At 46.8% G+C, this 18,281-nt stretch overlaps 2 long non-coding RNA genes across 18 annotated transcripts in view; one reads left to right on the top strand and one right to left on the bottom strand.

Annotated features, from left to right (window-relative positions):
- Positions 1-201: 201 nt before the first annotated feature.
- On the bottom strand, positions 202-5,582 carry LOC140635236 (uncharacterized). Its single transcript, XR_012032617.1, has 3 exons — positions 5,129-5,582; positions 1,142-1,312; positions 202-441 (listed from the first exon to the last, which is right to left on the bottom strand). It is a non-coding gene; the product is annotated as an uncharacterized lncRNA (long non-coding RNA).
- LOC140635235 (uncharacterized) overlaps positions 5,502-18,281 on the top strand; it is a 54,332-nt gene continuing 41,552 nt past the window's right edge. For 2 of the 17 annotated variants that reach the window (XR_012032607.1, XR_012032606.1), the window contains exons 1-5: positions 5,510-5,797; positions 6,447-6,646; positions 11,041-11,178; positions 12,480-13,649; positions 16,340-16,547. This is a non-coding gene — a long non-coding RNA (uncharacterized lncRNA). Of the gene's footprint in view, positions 5,798-6,446; positions 6,647-11,040; positions 11,179-12,479; positions 13,650-16,339; positions 16,548-17,021; positions 18,066-18,281 lie in introns of those variants that run through there. The other 15 variants (XR_012032604.1, XR_012032613.1, XR_012032601.1 and 12 more) reach the window with 15 other exon arrangements.

The following is an 18,281-nucleotide window of genomic DNA, read 5'->3' as shown; positions in this document are numbered from 1 at the left end:
CTCCTTTCTTTTTTTAAAAAATATTTTATTTATTTATTTGACAGAGAGAGAAAGAGAGCACAAGCAGGGGGAGAGGCACAGGGAGAGGGAGAAGATACGGGATCCTGGGATCACGACCAGAGCCAAAGGCAGAGGCCTAACTGAATTCAGGCACCCTGAATTTCTTCTTTCATGATGGGCATGTAGAAGCCATTTGCTAGCACCTTGCTTTGAAACTCTGCCTCCCTGGAGCACAGCATAGTCAATTTTTCAACTATAGGTAGTGTATAATAAGTACTCAATAATGTTCAATAAATACTTGTTCATTTGTGTTGAATGAAATAAGGATTCTTACCCACTGTAAGCCTTCTACCCTGACCAGCAAAATCAGTTCATGGCTTCTTAGTTCATACAGACCTATACACACCTTGGCTATTTCATTCGATTCTACAATGAAGTAACCTGAGAAAGAGAAATGAGAGGAAACATGAATATGTATTCTATGCCTCTCATGTGTTATATGTTTCTTCTGAGGCAGGACACTGGCCCCAAATCTTTCAGGAGCTGAAAATCTGATGCTGACCAAGAGTGGCAGTTACTTTGGATGCCACTCCTAGTCAACCACAGCCAGCACACGTTTCCAAGAGAAGCAATTTAAATCCCCCATATAGGTTCACTCACCATCTTGAACATGGGGCCTGATCCCAAATCTGCCTGAGGACAGTGAGGGAATAAGGATGTCAGCTGGTTACCAGATAAGAAACTGGGGATAGGTGACCCTTCAAGGTGCTTCCTTGCTTTAAAAAAAAAAAAAAAAAAAAAAAGTACTTCATAGATTGCCTTCTCTCTCTCCCCCTTTGAGATTTATTTATTTATTTTAGAGAGAGAGTGTGTGTGAGAGGAGCAGGAGGGACAGAGGGAGAGAAAGGGAGAGAATCCTCCAGCTGGCTGCATTCTGAGCACGGAGCCCAACGTGGGGCTCTATCCCAAGCCCTTGAGATCATGACCTGAGCTGAAATCAAGAGTCGGATGCTTAACAGACTGAGCCCCTCAGGAACCCCTACAGCCTGCCTTCGTAAGTCCCCATCTTACACTGAGTCCACAAAGAGGTTTTGGGCTGCCCATCCAGAAGTGCCTTGAACTATGACAGTTACTAACTCACCTAACAAGAAGGCCAGTGGCAAGGATGCTCCAGAGTTGATCCATTCCATGGTTTAACCAAGTCAGGTCTCCATGAAGCTTCCTGAATATTCTCTTTGAGTCACATGAAGCCTGCAGCAGCTCAGTCTTCAGGAGCTGTTGTTGCCACAGGCAGCCTCTGGCAGGACAGGTTCTTTTCACAGTGTTACATTAGGGAGGGTGATCTTATTGATCTTATATTTTATTTATTTATTTATTTATTTATTTATTTATTTATTTATTTATTTATAAATTCAATTTACCAACATATAGTCTAACACCCCATACTCATCCCATCACGTGCCTCCTCAGTGCCTGTCACCCAGTCTGCCCCACCTCCGACCCTCCTCCCCTTCTGCAACCCTCTGTTTCACAGAGTTGAGGAGTCCCTCCTGGTTTGTCTCCCCCTCTAATTTTTCCCCACTTGGGTCCCCCCTCCTCTTCTCTTATGATCCCTTTCACTATTTCTTATATTCCACATATGAGTAAAACCATATGGTTATTGTCTTTCTTAAAATTGACTTACTTCACTCAGCATAGTAGGAGGATGATCTTCCCAATGATCATCAGCCAGCTTCCTGTTTTATCAATGGACCTTCTAGACCAGGCACAAGCAAAGGGAATGAAATGACCTAGATGGCTTTTAAGGCCATCCACATCTCCCTGAGGCTGGGGAGGGGTGGGCCTCCCTAACGCACTTGAGAAGAGGAAGTACTGCATCAAGATGGGGCCTCCAGGTGCAAGGGAGGAGGAGGAGAAGGAGAATACGGTCTGGCATGGCGATTTGGTGCCTGCCACGCCCAGGACCAGCTTTCGAGTGCCCAACCTGTGCAGTTGCCTGGGTCCCGCCCTCAACGTGATGTAATGTTCTGCTCTTTCAATCTTAAATTTCTCGTAGTTTTTGAATAAGGAGTTTTGCATTTTCATTTTGCACTTTGCACTTGACCTGCAAATTACTCAGCTGTCCAGACTACGCCTGCCATGCCCTTCACTCTGCCCTCACCACACTGGACATCCCACCTTCCCCAACATACTGTGGCAAATGCACTATTCCCTCTCCCTAAAGCAGCACTGACCAGTCAATGCAAAAAATCACTATCCTCTAGCTACTGAACATTTGAAATGCGACTAGTCCAAATTGAGATGCACAATCAGTATAAACACACACACACACACACACACACACACACACCAGAATTTGAAGACTTAGTGCAAAAACATGTAAAACAACTCATTAGTAATTTTTAGACTGATTACGTGTTGAGATGATAATATTCTGGACAAAATGGGGTTAAATAAAATATACTATTAAAATTAATTTTGCTTGTTTCTCTTTACTTTTTAATGGCGCTGCTAGAAAATTTGAAATTACATATATAATTTATATTTTATTTTATATTCTTTTTGTAATATGTTCCATTTCATTGGACATCACTGGCCTGGATCAATCTGAATTCCCTCTCACTCACCCTATCCTTCCTCACCCTTTAGATTTTGGGTTTTTTATTTTGTTCTCTCTTGGCATCCTGCATGCTTGCCATTGGGATCAACTGTTGGTATCCTCTAGGGGAACGGTGAGCTCAAAGACTGTCTCATTCCAGCTGCAGCCCCAGCAGCCCTAGTCCAGTGCCTGGTGCATAATAGGTCTCAATAAATACTTGTTGAAGTTGTTGCTTTCAGGGGTCCCCACACTCCTGACTTTTCTTCCTCATTCCCTTCACCTATCGCTGTCTTGACCAAGCAATTTGAGATAATTATTTCCCAAGTAAGAGGTGATGAAACTTTCCTTTTGGGATGGCTCTCAACTTTAGCTGTACATTGGAAAAACCTAGCTTTGCAAATACTGATGCCCAGGTCCCATCTCCAGAGATTCAGATTTAATTGGTCTGAGGTGGAGCCTGGAGCAAATGGAGGTTGGGAAGATTCACATCTAACCCTAATGTGCCTTGAAGGCTAGAACCATTTACAGCCCATCAAGGACTTGTGGGCAGGGTATCTCCAAAGTCATTCAGTCATTGTCATTGGCCCTCACATCCCCGAAAGTGAATAGGAGGCAACACAGTAGCAAAATCACCTCTCACTGGATACACAAGTCTAGGGCAAACCCTCCTCACCACCAAAGGAGCTTTAGTTCTCTCCTTAGAGAACCCCTTTCTCTATTAGGTCTCTCCCAAGAACCCTCTCCCATCAAGTGCTAAGAACTCCACTGGGTCACCACTTTAGTTCACTGATGCCACCAAGCAGCCATCAGCTGGTAATGATTTCTGGTCAGATGCAAACAATTAAGTTAGGGAGAAAAGAATCCACATTCCATTACCAATCCCCTAAACGGCTCACTCCCTGGTCTAATTGCCTTCTGAGTTCCCCAGACAGCTGTGGCTAATAAGGCAAACACCCCAAAGAACCAAAACTTGAACCCAGAAGGAAAAGAGCTCGGAGTAAATTGGAATGCTCAGCCCATCTCAGGGTTAGCCCTGAGAACTGCTGATCCACCAGCAGGAAAGCGACCGCCCACCTCACTGAAGCACCTTCCCCCTCTCCCTCCACTCCTCCCCCTTTTACAGTCTCTCTCCAAAAAACTCAAGGCAACTGCAGCCTGATTTTTGATGGATTGGCCACTGTGTTTTATTCGACAATGTATATCACTCTGCCAATATGAATTTGCAAGATGGTAAAAATACAACCCCCCGAAAAGATTACATGAAAGGGGAAAAAAATCATTAGGCAATTAAGAATGGCAATAATTCACCCATATCTATGCTTTGGGAAGAAATATTGCCCCAGGGAATTAGCTCTGCTTATCACTTTGTCATCTGTCTGGGGTATGAGTGAGAGGAGGTTTCGTGTGCATTGCTGATGTTTCCAGCAGTATTTCTAAGCGTGATCAAAACGAATGCCAGGCTTTTAATAGAACCCTGTCTCTCCTGGGTAGCCGTAATTCGTACGTATGAAGCTGAGCTAAATTAACTAAACATATGCATTCCTTAAGCACCTCCGCATAAATTCTTTTCAGAGGAAGCGATTTCTGACAGCCATAGAATTTTGGAGCCAGAAGAGACCTTAGAGGTCATCGGCCACCCTCACCATTTTGTAGCTGAGGGCATGTGAAGCCCAGGGAGGTAAAGTAATTGTTCTGGGGTCACACAGCTAATGGAGACAAAAATTCCACTAAAGCCTCCATCCTCCCAACTCAGTGTCTAGCCAGCCCCCAACTCCGGCAGCTCACATTATCCAGCAACCAGCTAGAGGGAAGGCTACCTCCCGCTCCCTCAAGGCACTAAGTTAGAAACCCCCTTTTCTGGGACACCTTCCTTGGCTCCTGCACCCCGCAGTGAGTGGTCTTCTGGCCTCTTCCATCTCCGCCCTGTACTATCACACTTCCCCCACCACTAGGTCGGGCCAGTAGCCCAGTTTCTGTTGTGTGCCCCCAGTAGGCCGGACACTCCTGTGCGCACAGCGGTTTCACATCGATATCATTGGCACCTGGAACATACCGGGTGTCCTCTAGTGATTCGAACAAATCCATAAGGTATGGCTTTCCTTGTCAGGAGAAGAAAGGAGGCTGTTCTTTGTTCCCTCCTTGCACTTCGAGATGACAAGCCAATCTCCTTATCCCTCTAGAAAGGACCCAGTGAGAAGGTCTCTGGTGGTGTGATGCCTTAAGGAGCCCCTGTCTGTACCCCTCCCCTCCTCCTGCCCCGGTGCCACCTGCAGTGGATCTCCCTACTGGGCTCTAAGATCCCATTGAACAAACAGTGCCCTTGCCTCCAGGCCCAGGCACACACCAAGCTCCTGCTGGGCCCCACCTTCAAGGTGAGTCCCTTGCTGAGAAAGCTCCCATTCCTTCCCCCATCCAGTATGCCCCGCAGAGCTATCCCTGGCTGGCCTCAGGCCACACCACCGCGTCACATCCGTTCATCATTTGTAGCACTTGGTCTGCATCACCCTTTCCAGAAACAGCCTTACTTACCATTGCGTCCCTATTTGCTCCTTGTGCCCTGTGTGTGAATATGGATACCCGAATGAGACTGTGAACACCTTTAAGAGTCACGGCGTCTTTTGGATCTGTCCCAAAGCATTGTCGGTGATCAGACGCAATGTTAAGGCGCCCACTGAATGCAATTTGGGAAGTATCTTGCGCCTCAAGGTTGACCATTGCCTACTTGGTGGGGTCACAGTGTAATAGCATTGTGAGACCTCATAAAACAGCCCAGAGGCCTGGAGGGAAGGGAGAAGCGGCCCCATGGCAGTGATCCTTCTCTAGCACTTAGAATTGCCAGCAGCTGTGTGGAGCAGAAACCTGTCTAAAGCACGGTGGCAGATTATATTTTACAAAAATGGCCACAGCCACATTTCCAGTTGTACATGTTTCTATCTCATAAAGAGATGAACCCTGCTTCCCTCTCCTTGCAATGGGACTGGCCTTGGTGGCTGTTTCCATGACCAGAATGCAGTGGGAGCATCACTGTGACAGCCAAGGCTAGGTCATAAAAGATAGGCTGGATCTGCCTTTCTTGGGTTGCTTGACCTTGGAGCCCACCCACCATGTAGAGAGGAACTCATAAGCCACGCGTAAATGTTCTAGCTGAAGCTAACTTAGGCCTCAGTCATCTGTCATCATCAACTACCAGACCTGTGAGTAAGTAAACCTTCAGGGAACTCCAGCCCTGGACCCTTCCAACTGCCCCAGCTGACCCCAGGTAGAGCCAAGATGGGTAGCCTATGTGCCAAGACTGCAGGTTCATGAGCAGAATGAGTGCTGCAGTTGTTTTAAGCCCTAAAGTCTTAGCGTGATATATGACAGATTAGACAGTACGAATAACTGTTTAATGAAATAAATGTTATTTTTCTTGTAGAACAGAGTCCCAGGATAGGTAGCACAGGGGTGGTACTCAAGAAACAGGCTTTTTTTTTCCCTTCCTGACCCACTGTCCTTAGCATGTGACTTTGGTTCTTGAGATTGCAAGTTGGCTGTTCCATCTGTGGGCATCACATCCAAGGTTCAGGCCAGAAGAAAGGGAGAGGGCACAGGGCAAAAAAAGAGAAGGTCCTATGGCAGCTGAATCAACCCTTACAGTGTTCTATTAAGATGAGATTCAGGCTCGGTACTGCAGTTCCCCCAGATCTGGCCCTGTCGGGGTCATTCTCTGCTCCATGCTGAAGTGGGACAGTGCTGCTACCCCCACTTCTGAATCTCAGTTTGTCATTTAGAAACAGCAGCACCATGAGGGCCTCAGGTCTTCATCAAAACCCTCGTGGTGACAGCTCTACTCTTTCCCTCTCACCAGAAAGCTCAGACATGAGTTAGTGGGAGAGACAGCCGCTGTGTCCCCATTCCTGTCTTTCCCATGACTCCTCTCTGGACAAAGACCTTCACTCAGTTCAAGACCTGCTGACCCCACCATAGTCCACCATGGATACTGAGATACCTATGGCTCTGTGGAGGCTCAAGTTGGGTCCACTGCTTTAAACACATCCCCAGCTAGAGGTAAGGGAGCTTCCCATATGTGTTATGATAGTTAATCTTATGTGTCAACTTGGCTAGACCCCAGTACCTAGGTATTTGGTAAAATATTATTCTGAGTGTTTCTATGATAATGGTTTTTGGATGAGATTAACATTTACATAAGTGGACTTCGGTAAAGTGCATTAACCTCCGTAATGTGAGTGGGCCCCATCCAATCAGTAGAAGGCCTAAACAGAACAAAGGACTGACCTCTCCCAAGCAAGAAGAAATTTTGCCAGTAGACAGCCTTTAGACTTAGACTGTAACTCTTCTCTGGGTCTCCTGCTTCCTGGCCTGCCTTGCACATTTTGGACTTACTAAGTCTCCACAATAGCATGAACCAATAAATCAATATCTGTCTATCATCCATCTACACACACACACACACACACACACACACACACATCCTATTGGTTCTGTTTCTCTGGAGAATCCCAGACTCAAAAAACAAACAAACAAACAAACAAACAAAACCCCAAACCTGCCCTGTATGTATTCAAACCCATTAGAATAACCTCTTACTTGAGATGCCCAAGGAAAATAAAAGTAATTTTCTTCCTACTTTAATTTTCAGTCAGTATTTTATTGAGCCTCTGCTAATTGCATTAGGTGCCAAGGGGGAACAAATATGAACATGACACAGACCCTGTTTTTAGGGAGCTCATATGCGATTGAGTCACACAGCACACCAGCATTTCCCAAAGTGTGATCCATACAATACTATTCCTGAGATATGCTCCTTAACCAAAGGACTCCTTGTTCTAAGAAGTTTTGAAAATACCACTCAGAGAGATTTTAATTAGGTTGACTATATATTCCAGTTTGCTCAATTCCGGTTTGCACCAATTGTCTTGCATCATTAGGAATGGCACCCCTTTTACTCTCTAAATGTCCTCAGTTGGATCATAAATTATATGGTCACCCTCATTATGACTACGTAAGCATATTAAAGGCTCTGAGTCATCCTGCTTTAAAGAAACCCACTTAACTGCTAAGCTTGGTGTTTCCCAAATGTACCTGAGAACGGAATAATTTTTTACATTAACATCTATTAACAACTCCCAGGGTCAATGCTCTAAGAACATTGCCATAGACAGAAGTAACAGTCGGGTAACCTGCACACACAAGAAATAATAAGGACCAGAGCATCAGGGAAGCCTCCCTGAGGAAGGGGATTTGCGATGGGCCTTGAAGAATGAGCAAGATTTTGACAAGAAACAAGAAGATAGGAAGACCCTCCATATGGAGAAGCATCATCAGTCAAAGTTTGTTGTTCCAAATGTGAGTGAGAGAGGTTTGAAACAGCAGCTCTGCTGGCAGAAGGGTTTCTTTCCTCTTCATGATTTCCATTCTAACACCCTGTGGCTGTCAACACAGACTCATCTCCTCGTTGGGGTGGACAATAGAGAGGGTCCTACCAATGGAGTAGGAACCCAAAATACTGCTTCTGATTGATAGGTCCACTAAAGAAGGAGGTCACTGTCAAAATACTTAATATAGTCACTCAGAAGTCGTCGGCATCCCAGAAGCTGCTGAAGCCTGTCTCCATCAGTCTCCGCTTCTGGAAACTCTTTATCCAATGCAGGCTAATGGGTCACATTAATCTAGCCACAACCACATCAGCAAGAATTTGGATTGGTGCAATGATTAAAAGCTCCCAGCCTCACTCATCCAGTGTGGCAGAGGACCCATTTTGGGGTCTGGAGGTGGTTGATCCTCATGCCTGATTCTTGGTGAGCACAGGGAAGGTAGAGGCAGCAGACCATGAGAGCCAAGCATTCTCCAAAAGATGGAGTCCAGTCCACCTTTGGCTATGCTCTAGCTCATTAGAAATTCCTTGAGGGCAGGGACCAAGGTATAAATGTTTCTGGGATGTTTCCCACCGAACAGGCACACAACAAAATATTCTTTAAGGAAAAATGATGAGGTGTGGAATCCATGTGACTGCACTGAGCCCCATTTCCTTATCTATCGTATTAGGCTAATGATTTCTGTCCTTGTGTGTTCGGGAACTGAGAAATCAGTTGGGTCCCCATACACCTTAACATTTAGGTTAAGTTTGACCCAAGCCATCTTTCCATTGATTTGGGAAAGTCCAAAGTCTTCCTCAAGATTTCTGCAAATCCCATCCTTGGGCCCCCAAACCCCAGAATTAGTTATATTTGGAGAATATCTTGCTTCCCTGAACTTACTATCTCCATTGCACCCAGTGTTTACCTGGCTTAGGACTCAGACTAAAATTTCCATTGATTTCCAGACACTCCATGCACACAAGGGATCTAGATGTGTAGTGGACTTCACGGAATTTTTGAGGAAGTAGAGAGATTTCTACCAGAACAAGCCACTCAGAAATCACGTTAGACATCATAGTTCATTAAGAAGATAATAATAAATCTAAGAAGACCTTAGCCATCTCTACAACTTGGGCTCTGTACTAGCCTATGCTCTTCCCCTCTTACCTGGTCAAAGTCTCTTGCTCTTCCATCTATGAGACAAAAACCTAATTTCTCCAATTTCCTTACTCAGAGTAGTTTCACTATCCTTTATCACCCAAATTCTGCCCCCAAGCTCCCTCTACGGAGTCCCCTTGAAGCCCAGGAAGGATCACCTGTAAAGGCCAAGGCAGGTAAGGCACCTGGGCAAAGACCTTCCTCTTCTATAGTCTTCAGGGTATGGGAAGCATAGGTTGATCCCTAGTTCTCCTTATAACACTGAAGTGAATTGGGATGCTAGTTTCAGCAAACTCCCAGACTCCTTGCATGTAATTGTGAACTTTCCTTGCAGTGTAATCTCATTTGAACATCCTCATTTCCCCTTTGCAATCTTTGTGTTGATCCCAGCATCAGAAAATGCAAGCTTATTTCTATACATATCTAAGTTAATTCTCCTTTCTTTTCCATTTTCCTACGATGCTCCTTCATCCCCTAAAATTTTTGATCAGATAGAGACAAAGCCCTCCTCTCTGAAGACTTGATGTTCAAGGCAGGGTTCTCTCCAGAAGCAGAGGCTGAGTACCTTGGTGCAGGTCATTTATTTGGGAGGTGACCCTATAAAGGTGCGAAGGATCAGAAAGAATGGGGTGGAGAAGGAGAAAAAGCCAACTTAATGACTCATCATCAAGGTTGCAGCCATAGGCAGTAGCTGCTCTAGTCCGCAGGACCTCTGAACATTAGAGAGAATGCCATTTGAAGTTGTTTGAAGGATGAGAGGTTGGAATGTTTGTACACTGGCTTCCATCCCTCATTGGAAGTGAGCCACTCCCAGACAACAGTGCCCTTGCCTTCTGGGATGCCCTCACTCATTGGTTGAGCAGCTTCCTTCTGGAGAAGGCCCTGGGCTGGAAATGAACATGCACTTGAAATGGACCTAGGCCAGTGCCAGCATGTGTCTGAGCTCATCTGGAACCGCCTCTTCACAGTTGCAGCTGACATTGGAGGTGAGCCAATGGATGCTGACACATGGCACCAAACCCTTCTGCTGCACATAGTAAGAGCTGTATTTGTTAAAAGTTAGGGTGCCTGGGGGACTCTGTCAGTTAAGCATCCAACTTCAACTCAGGTCATGATCCCAGGGCCCTAGGATCAAGCCCCATGTTAGGCTCCCTGCTCAGTGGAAATCTGCCCCATGTTGGGCTCCCTGCTCAGTGGGAATCCTTCTCCCTCTGCCCCTAACCCTACTCTGGTTCGTGTGCTCAAGCTCTGTCTGTCTGTCTGTCTGTCTCTCTCTGTCTCAAATAAATAAATAAATAAATAAATAAATAAATAAATAAATAAATAAATAAATCTTAAAAAAAAAAAAGTCAAAGGAAAGAGGCTTATTGACAGTTACACTTCCTTACAGGCTCCGATCAAGATTTCAGAATCTCTATAAGGTTGAAATTATGCTTCCAAGTGTAACTGTTATGTACCCTGTTTTTCTTCATCCCTACTCTTAGGGCAGCAATGCCCAGGGGAAAGACATGGGTCTTATAAAAAAGCTATATGCCCATCCCTTGGGGAGGAAGGAAGAAAGGAATTTATCATCAGATTAAATTCTTTGTAGATTGTATATTTTGATGTATAGATCCTTTAGTCCACACAACCTTGCAGCCCCTTATACAGATGAGGGAATGCAGGCTTAGAAAGGAGACACACCTTGCTCATAGCCACACAGCTGGTTGTTCCACCACTCTGCAATGCCTTTGAACACCAGGCATAAAACTTTCAATGACTCAAGTTTTTCTGAGATATAATTGACATATAACATTGCATAAGTTCAAGGTGCAAAACCTAATGATTTGATAGAAGCATGTATTGACAAATGATTGCCACAGTAAGTTAATTAACATCTACCACCTTTTAGAGTTACACATTTTTTTTTGTTATCTTTGTGATGAGAACCCTTAAGATCTATTCTCCTAGCAACTTTAAGCTATGTAACAGAGGACCGTTGACTACAATCAAGCTTAGTTTTTCCTCTTTAAAACAAGACGCATGATTATGATCAGACTTTTGTGGATCCGATTTCCCACCACAGTGAGTACACTTCTCTTCTCCTCTTGTTACTTCCATGACTCTTCGATGTTTAGCCCTTCAGGCTCTGGACCTGAAGAAGGAGCCCCAGAGTTTATAAGTGCCTCACCTTGTGCTCAGCTCCTGGAGCACTTCCCTCTGTCATCTCCATCTGCTCAATGCTATAGAAACTCTCTATTAAAGCTCTCAGGAGCTCAGAGCTGGAAAAGAGAGCTGAGCTGTTGGACCAATTAAAGCAACAAGCCAAAAATGGTGAGCCACCTTGTGTGCCCATCATAGACTAAATGGCTAATGTGAAGGATGGACCCAATGAGATCAGCTGATCTATACCTTCCATCGTGCTTTCCCCACTCAGTACCACTATCTTTCCAGCAAATAGGCCATTGGACATCATCAACTTCACCGGGCACCATATATGTATTAGCTTGTGCTTCTTGCACAACAGAATTTCTCATCCTGGGTGGAGGGAGCTCTGTCCACCAGCTCCGGATGATGGGTCTGCTGGAAAAAGTCTGTCCAACCCTGGTTCCACTGCAGGCGGGGGAGCCTAGGAGTCTGCTCTGGGGAAACCCTTAGGCTGCTGGTCCCAGGCAGAGTCAAAGGGATCCAAGCTTCCCCTCTTCTGCAACCTCACCCTCCCACCTTCTCCCCATCCCCCCAAAAAGAGGGGAAAATCAATTTCAATCAACGTGGAATGTAATATTATCAAATGTCAGCTGCTGAGGTCATGCGCTTTGAAAATTATCTTTGACAGCTTCTGGTCGACTTAATTAAGTGCTCCCCAAAAAGGGGGGAGGGAGGCAAAAATACTCTGATTGCTAGCTGCTCTGCCTTTGTGCTTTAGAGCTTCTATTGACAACTCTGAGCAAGATTGCCTTAGGGGGTTTTATTGATAGATTCTCGCCTGATATTGGAATGATTCTTGCACAGATAAATCACATTTAGATTTGTTGGTAATTGAGGAGAATTGATTGGTGCAGGAGGGAAGCCCCCAAGGGGTGGTCTCCTTGTCCTCATTGCAGGAAGCTCAGGGGAAAGTGGGGAGGGGTGTCATCGGAGAACAGAGAGCCTGCAGGGGAGGACCCAGACCTCATTGTTTATCTGTCAATTCTGACTTCCTCAGAAACTTGCTCCACCTCGTCTCCTCCCAAAGGAGGGGCACAGAGGAGAAGATGAGGTGGAGGCTGGGGAAAGATTTGTTCCAGACACTTTTGGGTGGCGCTGTTTCGGGAGTGTCCTGAGTCATGTGATCGTGACCTCAGCCTGAACCTCTCTCTCTTTCTCTTCTCTCTCTCTCTTCCAAGTCAGACTATGCCTCTCTGCTCCAGACCCTTCAAAGACTTCTGCGCAGAGCCCAAGAGTTCTAACTTCACAGAATGGCCTCTGTGGGCTGGCCCTGCCTGCCTGAGTCCAGCCGTCACTCCCTCCTCTCCTATCAGCTCAGAACTTCTTCTGGCCTCCTTCTCCCCTCCTTGGGGTCAGTTCCCTTAGGGGTCAGATTGTGGGAGCTTCTCCCTTGAGACCTTCCCCAAAACCAGAGGCTCAAGCAGGTCACGACCAAGGGGATCCCTAATAGATGTCCAGACCTGTCCAAACAGCAGAGCTTTTGTGCCCAAATCCATCTCATGTGGGATCCTCACTGCACAAATCAGAGACAAGCAGGGGGCTGCTGTGTGGCCAGGACCCCGTCAACTGAGCCTTCATCTCTCCCATTTGTGGTGTGTCCCTTGGAATGGCAATGAGCACTGTTTGAATACCACTGACTCAGTCCAACTCCATAATTCTCCAGACTGCTAATGCCCAGGGTGGGAAAGTGATTTGCCCAGGGTGTCGGAGCCAGGAGGAAGACTAGAGCTAGGACTTCTGATCCCCAGACTGGCTCTTCACTAACCATTAGCTTTTCACCTATGCCATGCCGCCCCTCTCGTATTACCACTGAGATAACTGAGGTTCAAAGGCATAAGGTGATGTGTCCTGGGTCACACAGAAAGGCATGGGTGTGACAGAAAAGCATGGGTGTAAGCAAAAGTCAGACTCCAATGCCCAAGTCCTGGCTGAAGGTTTGAAGAAAGAGCTAGTATCCTATCGAGCCCTGTTCCCATGGTGGAAGGCAACCACCATCTTCTAAAGCTGGTGTTCCTTCAGTCCATGGACCCCAGCCCCATCCATCGCAGTGCAGCAGACATTTGGCTCTTATATCTCTGGTCCTCATCTTCCCACTTCCCACTCTGTTCCTAGATTTTCTCTTCTCACTAGTTTGTGCCTCACTTACAACTGGGGATTGTGGCAAACAATAAAAGCACTCAAAGAAACTGGGTGCGGAAGCACAGTACTTGTATCTGGAAAAATCTCCTAACCCCCCAAGGTCCCTGCAGAGGAAGCACGGGAGAGTGTGAGCACCAGGAAGAGATTGGAGCTGGGCCCCAGCAATGGGCAATCACTGCCAACCTGGTGACACCTGGTGGTGCAAAGAAGTGAGTTTCTGGGGGTTATACACTCACTTTGTATTCTTTTTTAAATGTGATGGAGCCAGTCCATGCCCAAGATTGGCCTTGGGCTCAAACTTGATTGACTCTCCTCACCCCCCTGAGCATGGAGAGACTGCTCATGGCCAGTCCTGGAGCAGAGGATGGCTTCGCCCTCAGCCATCTCCATCAGTTCCTGGCCAAACAGTGGCACAAGTGACCAGAGCTGTCCTTGGGACAGTGGCCCCAGAGACACTGTGATCACCAGGCAAATGACCAGTGGCTTCATCTTTTGCCATAACAAAATATCATAGCCTGGGGCACTTAAGCAACAGATATTTATTTCTCCCAATTCTGGAGGCTGGGAAGCCCAAGCTCAAGATGCTGGCAGATTCGGTTCCTGGTGAGCCCCTCTCCCTGGCTTAGAGATGACTACTTTCTCACTGTGTGTTCACATGGCTTTTCTTCATTGCAGGCATGTGAAGAGGGCTCTCTCTCTCTCTCTTCTGAGGGCACTAATCACACATGGGGACCCCACCCTCACTATTTCATCTAAGTCCAATTAGCTCCAAAGGGCCCCTCCAAATACCTCCAAATACTCTCACATTGAAGATCGGGCCTTCAACTTATGAATTTGGGGGGACACAAACATGGAGCCCATAATAACCAGTGTTCCAAGGATGCAGCCAGAGGTAGAGAAGGTGACAGCTGGAGGCTGATACCAAAAACCCAAAGCTTAGACACAGTCACCCAGCCCAGAAGGACCAACAGACTCTCCTTCCTTAGTCTCACCTCCTCCCCTACCCCTACCTTGAACATTTCTTGCAATTTGCAGTGTTGGCTTTGGGAAGAGATAAACTATGTGGTGTCTGAGTTGGCCTGCAGGGGGCCATTTTCAGGGTTCCTGCTCTGGCTCCAAGCTCAGGTGGGGACTCTGAAATGTATCTGTGGGTGACCTGACTACTCAGCCTAGCCAGTCAGTGACAGAGTTGGACAGCCACCCGGGGCTGTGTAGACGGCAGGGCGGCTGGCACCCCAGGGGCCCGGCAGAGGGAGAATGAGTGGGAGCTGAAGTGAGTGTGTGCCCTGCTGCTGCAGGCCTAACTGAGTGCCCTGGCAACTGTCCACAGAAGCTCTCAGCAAGGGGCATGTTGTTCCAACTGGTCTGTCCAGGGAGGGTGTTGTGTTCACAACAGTTTCCCATAGGTTAGCCTTGACCCTGATGTGACAAAAATCTCCCTTACACTCTCCAAAGAAGACCCCCTCCTCCAGGGGGGTGGCCTTTGGTCTCCTAGACCCCGTGGTCCCTCTGCCTGCTGGCTTTCCTCCTCCTGGGACCCGCTGCCTTGCCTTTTGCCACTGTGCTCTTGCATGGCTCCCTGAGCCAGACAGTTGGTAAAAATGCACATGTGAAGATGTCTTAATATTAAATATAATTAGATATTATACCACATGCAGGGCTGTATGATTAGTGAAATATATGATCATTAGTTATTAGATTAATGTGTCTACTTGTGTAACTGAAAGCCATTTGCAAGCCGAAATGAAATAGCTCAATTTGCTGTAATTGACTGATCTCCCAGAGAGAGAGTCGTACATTTGCTTATGTACAAGGCGATTTCTTCAGATGTCGTCCCAGATGCAAGACAAAGAGCAGCCTCTCCCTGCGCCCCAAACCACGGGGCCAACTCTGCCACTGACTGGCTGGGCAGCCAGAGTAGCCAGGTCACCCACAGAGACATTTTGGGGTCTCTGTTGAATGGAGGTATCCAGGTTGGGCACCAGTTTCTCTTTGTGCTGAAGGGTTACCTTGGTCTAACTTCCCCCAAGAGCCCCGGAGGGAACACTGGCGTCCTGCTGGTCAAAGACAAATTGAGCTGCCTGGTAGACACTTTACCCTAGCCCCCTCCCCATTGCTTTTACTCTGTGTGTGTGTGTGTGTGTGTGTGTGTGTGTCGGTTTCCAGGACAACCGAGCTGCAACTAACTAATAAAAAGGTTTGCAAAGCACTCCACAAATAGAAGATACAACTGGAATACTTATTATTGTGGTTATGGCCCAGTAATAACCAGATGCTAACGAGGGTGGCACGAGATTAAATTAAAAATTGGCAAGCTGCTAGGCAGCCAGGGCTGGTTCACAGGGCGTGAGCCTGCCCACTCCCTTCCAACCAGCAGGTAGTCCTTGGCCGCGCCAGCGAGCGAGGCTTCGTTTTCCCACCAGAAAGGGGGCCAGTGTGCCACCAGAGGGGAGCCCTCTGCGTCCTTAGGCAAGTCAGGAATCAGTGACCAACAGGAGATAGCACATTCATGCCAGGCTGAATTCATCCACACGTTATTTGAGCCACAGAGCTGATTTTCGAATAAGTGGCCTAGGTGGTAGTTCACTTCATTGTATAGATAAGAAAACGGAGTCAGAGGGAAGACAAACTGTGGGATCCTGGGCACATGGTTGTCCTCTCTGGACCCCTGTGTCCTTGGAGGGAATATGGTAGGCTCACGCTTTAGATTGTTATCATCATACCCAGAATAGCTAGTACCCTAATTTCTCTTCTAAAGATGTTTTCCCCTTTGTAGTGTGTTTAGCAATCAGTGCCTTGAAAACTCCTTAAGAGACCTTAACTAGAGGTTTCACTTGCAATTTTATTTATGAATCAGGCAATCAATCAAATTAACAAGTATTTATTGAATATCTAATAGGAACTGAGTATGCTGCTGCGGGATAGCAGAGAACAGAAGTTTAGGATGTGGGCCCTGTCCGCAGGGAGCTTCTGACCCAGTGTACAAGGTTGGCACACGGGAGGAGCTTTGGAATGAACACAAAGGAGAGTGTCCCAAGCTGAACGGGAGCGTCTCTGGTGCCCCGGAGTCTCTTCAAATGACAGAGACGTCACTGCAGGCTAAAGAGGTCAGAAAAGGCTTGTGGAAAAGCTGGGGCAGGTGGGAGGCTTGAAAGCACAGACTTCACATTTCCCTGAGCAGTACACTTAAGATGTGTGCAGTGGGCGATGCCCCCTTCCTATCTCATCTTCCATGATACTTAGCACTGTCTGATATATTATACATCATATTTATCTATCTTGTTTTCCCCCAACCAGACATGTAAGCTCCAAAGGGCTGAGACTGGAGACTGTTTCGTTCATTGCTCTGTCCTCAGAGCCTGGTACACAGTAGGTGCTCCATAGATGATTGGTGAATGCTTGAGTGGCTGGGGTTCCCCCTCACCCCACCCCTCACTGTCTTCCTCTGCATTCTCACTCTTTGGTGCTCATCATCTCTTGCCAGACAACAGCAGAACTCTCCTCGTAGGTTTCTCTTGCCAGAAACCCTGGACCATTCACTTCCTCCTAATTTGTATTCTGATTTTTTTTTTCATGTTTAGCTGTCAAGTTCATTCCAAGGTCCCTGAGAGCAAGGCTTGGTCTTCTCATCCAGCCAACATTTGTTACGCACATACTAGGAGTCAGGGATTGAGTTAGGTGCCAGAGAACAAAACTGTGGTGACAAAGAATAATCATGGCTCTCAATAAGTCAAGCTACATGATGGAGAAAGTAAATAAAAAGACAGAAAGACAGCTGCCCCGTAAAGTGCTAAGGAACCTGGATGCTGTATAAGCACCTAAGGTCCAAACATCATGTCACAGAGAAGTGGTATCTAAGCTGAAGTGTGGAGGATGAGTAAGAATCAAGGAAGCAGGAGACAGGATGACCCGGACTAGAACAGCACCATAGCAGAGACCATCACAAGCTGAGTCCTTGGGGACTGCAAGGTGTCCTGGGTGGCTGGAGTCCACAGGCTGGGCTAATGGAGTGAGCCTGGCCAGGTCGACAAGTGTGTCAAATGATGGTGCCGTCACTGGGTTTAGCAAACTAGAGGCTGGTCTTTGGCTCTCAGTCCACTTGAGAGAAGTTTTGAAAGCAAGACAGAGTCTGACCCAGGCTTTGGAAGGTGAAGGGGTGGGAAGAAGGTGACCTGAGTGTGCATGGGGCAGAAGGAAAGATCAGGTGAAGGCCAGCGGAGGGTCATCAGGTCAAGGGAGAGATTTTATGGTTTCTGTTTTGATGAGAAAGGACTGAACTCTTCATATTGTCACGGGAGAGAAGAAGTGGGGCAAGGATTAAGGGTTAGGGTTTGACACACCACTGTACCTTCTCTGTCCATGGGGTGACAGCCACCTTCCCCACTCCCTACCCCACAGGAGGACTCATCCTCCACCACTCGGGGAAAGGAAGTGAATGTGTCCTGTAGAGGACTGGAACACTTTTACATCCCATGTAAAAGTTTTGGCCTCTGCCTAAATTACCAATGACTGTATCTGCCTGCGTGAGGGGAGACTAGGGGCAAAACTGTCTCTCTGGCCTCAGTCTCAAGAACTCAAGAATGAGCAGAGAAAAAAATCCACACACCGTCTTTTGCAGGATCTATATCTATATATCTATATCTATATGTGTATATATATGTGTGTGTGTGTATATATATATATACTTGAGAGAGTGAGAGAGAGAGTACAGGAGAGTGGGGAGGGTGGAGGGAGAGGAAGAAAGAAAATCTTAAGCAGACTCTATCCTCAGCGTGGAGCCTGACTTGGGGCTCAATCCCAGGACCCTGAGATCATGACCTGAGCCAAAACCAAGAGTCAGT

The sequence above is a fragment of the Canis lupus genome, chromosome 6 (genome assembly GCF_048164855.1).
Source record: "Canis lupus baileyi chromosome 6, mCanLup2.hap1, whole genome shotgun sequence".
In the NCBI taxonomy this organism is placed as follows: Eukaryota; Metazoa; Chordata; class Mammalia; order Carnivora; family Canidae; genus Canis; species Canis lupus.
This window is presented reverse-complemented; position numbering and strand designations above follow the sequence as displayed.